Raw genomic sequence first — 4,636 nt, 5'->3', positions numbered from 1 at the left:
CCTCACCCCAGGACTGGCCCTGGATTAGCAGTGCAGAAGAACTACATAACTGTTGAAGCCCTATTTTCCAAAGATGAGGACCTTCCAGGGTATCCTGCTCAACATGACTGACTTGCTTCTTTCACTCAAGGACTTAGGGACTTGGGTTCAAATTCTGACTCTCAAACTCACGGTCTCTCAGAGTTTTCCTCCTCAGTTGCTCACATATGTAAAATGGACCCAGAGTTTTCCAGTGCTAGGGCTGCTCCAAGTTCAGAGGATGTGGAAGCCCAGGGCCGTGGCCACAGCAGACAGCCCCTGGTGTGACCTCTGTCTTTGCCAGCATTTATTTGTTTTGAAAGACCCCAAGGCCAACAGATACTCTTTCCTGATCCACTAAGCTATGATTACAGAACCTGTAGCTCTTCTATTCTTTTTCTTCCCCAAGGGTTTGCCTCAGCTGTCTTATTAAATATGGAAAACATCTGTGCTTGGGTTTTTTTTTTTTTTTTTTTTTTTAGCAAAAATCCCCACATCTGGAAAATATTGGTCAAGAGTCTAATTAAGTATGTCAATGACAAATTGTTCTCACAGGAAATATTTAGGGCTAGTGAATAATTGGGATTTAATGCCCTTGGCCTTTGTCCTTGCCTGTTTGTTTACTTATCCTCGCAGAGGTCGGGGAGGCAAGGCTCCCACCCCCACCCAGCGCCTGTCCCAAGAATCCTTGGCCAGGCTGCCGCAGAAAAGCCAGACCCACGGATGCAAGGAGCTGCTCTCAAGTGAGGAAGCAAGGGTGGAAGCTGTGTTTGAAGCTGGGTCTCTTAAAGCTACACAATGCCCCCTTCTTACTAGAATCTCTAGGTCTTCCACTCAGGGCTAACATTTCCTGCCAGGTTTACCTGCTGTTTGAAGGAGATTATTTCCTTTCTTTTACGTGGACTTTTTTCTTTCACCCTTCAGAGGGCCCCAGCCCTCAGGGAAAATGGATTCTCTTCCCCTCCCCAGCTCCCAGCGGTATATTCTCAACTAAATAATGAAGTTTAATGGGCTTTCACACAAACACAAAGCTCTCTCCCCCAGCGCCACGGGAGGACATTTCTCATTAATGAAGGACTTAAAAAGATGTTCTCATCCCCATGAAGCTTCAAGAACGCTCTGCATCTCCTCATCCTTGACTCCCCTGGCCATCCTGACCCAAGATGGCTCCGACAGGAGAAACCACTGTGGACAGCAATTGAAGGCCTCGCACCAGCTCCATCAACCAGAAGGCAGATGGCAAACAAGGACAGAACCAGAAAACGTTAGAAATGTATGTTGTTAAATGCGAGTGCTGAGTTGGAGACACTGAAAATTATTCTTTCAGGTGCCTTTGCGTTCTCTCTTGTCTTTCTCTTGTCCTTTTTTCTCCATGTCTCCACTCCAACAGCAAGTCCCAGCTGCTCTGTCTCAGAAACAGTCTCCAAATTTATCCTCTTCCTCCCAGTCGCATGGCCCCACCCAGTCCTAGCCGTCACCCTCTCTTGCATGGACGATGGCCACGGCCTCCTTGTGGCCTCCGGGCTTCCCAATTTGCCCCCTTCAGTCTATTCTCCTCATGTAGCCAAGTGCTGTACAAATATGGGGACCAAATTGTGTTGTATTGTAACCATAATGGGTTTGTTGCCCAATGCACAACAAGTCAATATAATGAGACACAGAGAAAGAGTTTAAAAATCATAGAGCAGCTAAACAAGGAGATAGGAGGAAACCTCAAATCTCTCTCCCGAGGGGTTTGAGGGTAGGAATTTTGAGGGGTTTGGAGTGGGCTGAGGTGTGGGGACCTTTAATTAGTTGAAGAGTGCCAGGTGAATTCATGCAACAGGGAGCTAAAGAAATTGCATTCTCACACCAATTTGGTTCCTCTGCGGGGGTCTTTAAATTGGTTGGCATTAGCTCTTCCACTGGAATTCAGAGTCTGAAGAGCATCCTAAGCAATTCTTAAAGAAAAAGCCTTATGATTCTAACATCAGAAATCCTATCTACAGGAACAATGGGGGTGCAAATGGTCAGTACCTGGTGCTGTGTGACTTTTGGTTACAAGGAAGTAGGTCAAACAGCAGCCTGATTAACACTTAATTGTAAATATATTTCTGACCAGAGCCTGGCATATAATTCTTGTGAGCCCTGTGAGGACAGTTTCAGGGTCCCTGCCCTCTGGCAGCTCCCATCGCAATGAGGATGCATCCCAGGCCCATAGCAAGGTCTAGGGCCTACCCCACCTGGCCTCTGCCCCGCAAACATATGCCACACCTTGGTGTCTTCCTCATGTTTCTTACCATGATGTAAAATCACTTTCATGAGTTATTTGCATGTTGTCTGTAAATTCCATTAGATCATAAACTCCATGAGAGTAGCCTGTTGTTCTTGTTAGAATGAGGCAAGCAAGGTGTCTTGAGCACAACATTTAAGGAGGCTCTCACTCTCAACCACAGATTCTCTATCACACAGCCCAGAGAGGGAGTACTTCCCAAAATTTTCTACCCTAGGTGCCCCACTTACCTCTCAGCCCTATTCCTAGTGCCAATAAATATTTTGGGGATGAGTTAATTCTGATGTTGTCAAGGTCAAGGTGCAAAATTCACCCAAGTTCCCCAAGTCCTGTCCAATACACCCAAAGCATCCTCCAGTTTCCAACCCCACTGCCATTGACAGTCTCAGGCCACTGAGAAGTGGCTGCTACACTTCCTGACCCCCCATCCTCCCAGGCCTGACTGCTCCTCAGTCTGCTACATGGCACCTTGCCTGGTTCTCCATGCTTATCCCTCCTCAGCTGGTCTTCCCTATAGTGCCATGTCACCTTTGCATCCCCTCTTCCAGACTTTTGTCAAAGTGATCAAATCTGTCCAAAATGTAGATCTCATCCTGTCATGCTTCTGCATATCCCATTGCCTGTGCATAGAGTCCAAGCTCCTTGGATCAGCATTGAAGGCACTGCGGAATCTGAGTCCTGTTCATTTGCTTGACTTCATTTCTCTTCCCATCTTGCCCTAACTCCAAGCTTCAACCTCTCCACCCTTCTTCCAGCTCTGGGTCTCTGCATGGCTGCCACGTTGCTTGGGATTCCCTCCCCTGGGGAATACCTAGCTATTCTTGAGGACTTTCTGTGAAGTCTTCCTAGTTAATATTAGTTTCCTTGCTCTGGCCTCCCTCATTGTTTTAGCCCATTTGGGCTGTGATACCAAAATACCATAAACTGGGTACTTGCAAATAACAGAAATTTATTTCTCCCAGTTCTAGTGGCTGGGAATTCCAAAATCAAGGTGCAGGCAGATTCAATATCTGGTGAAGGCCTGCTTTCTGCTTCATAGTGTCCCGTCACTGTTTCCTCATATGGTGGAAGAAACTGAAGCTCTCTGGGGCCTCTTTGATAAGGGTTGTAATCCCAGTCATGAGGGTTCCTCCCTCATGACCTGATCACCTCCCAAAGGCCCCACCTCCTATCCCATCACATTGGGTGTTAGGTTTCAACATATAGATTTTGAGGGACACAGACATTCAGTCCCTAGCACTTGTAATGAACAATTCTTTAGAGTCTTGGGTTTGAAGTATAGTCTTGGGGCATTTTATGTAAACACTTTTAGCTAACAATACGCTCCCAACCAAGTGGTTTGCAAAGCACTATGCCAACGTTTGCTTCCTTCAGTAACTTAGTATTCCCTCCTTGCTGAGACTGAGAGAGAGAGAGAGAAAGTAATTTACAAGCACTGGTCTAAGAAACGTACACATTAGAACACAAAGCCACTGCTGTTTTGCTCTTACAAGGAGTATCCCCTCTTCTTCCTGCAGAGAAGCTTCCAAAAATGTGGGGGGAGCAGTTGGCACACGACGGCAGTGGGCAGAGGTAGTCTTTTTAGGGACACCGACTTGGTTCAGGAGGGAAATTTTGACATTCACTCTTCTGCTGATCGTGCTGATGCCATCAGGGTTAGAAGCCAGTTTGGCCCCATGCCTTGCCTCCCTTTTTAACACAGAGCAGGCCTCAAGCTCAGCACTCGTTTTGGTTAACAGTGTCTGGCTTGAATTTAATAATCTTGCTTTGTTTTTATACTGTTGTTTTTCTCTGCTACCTTTAGTTTGTGGCCGGTGATACAGCTTTCTATTTAGAGAAGTAAATAAGTATTTTAAAATACATGTTTTTTGAGATGCAGTTTCGCTCTCGTTGCCTAGGGTAGAGTGCAATGGCGTGATCTTATCTCACTGCAACCTCCGCTTCCCAGGTTCAAGCGATTCTCCTGCTTCCCCAGTAGCTGAGATTACAGGTGCCTGCCACTACACCTGGCTAATTTTTGTATTTTTAGTAGAGATGGGGTTTAGCCATGTTGGCCAGGCTGGTCTCAAACTCTTGACCTCAGGTGACCCACCCATCTCAGCCTCCCAAAGTGCTGGGATTATAGGCATGAGCCACTGCACCTGGCCCTTAAAATACATTTTTAAAGAAAAAAAAAATGAGCCAATTTAAAGAAATATTTTAAGTGCATAATGGTCCAAATGGTTCCCAGACATGGTAAGAACTGAGAAATGATATGATGAAGATGGCTAGCTGACCAACAATTTGTTCTCACTTCTTCTAATATAGAATTGTTGCTGGGAGGCAACTTCCCAGCCAGGGACTACA

This window comes from Pongo pygmaeus, chromosome 4, assembly GCF_028885625.2.
Source record: "Pongo pygmaeus isolate AG05252 chromosome 4, NHGRI_mPonPyg2-v2.0_pri, whole genome shotgun sequence".
In the NCBI taxonomy this organism is placed as follows: domain Eukaryota; kingdom Metazoa; phylum Chordata; class Mammalia; order Primates; family Hominidae; genus Pongo; species Pongo pygmaeus.
The sequence above is the reverse complement of the archived record's forward strand: the minus strand, read 5'-3'. Positions refer to the sequence as shown.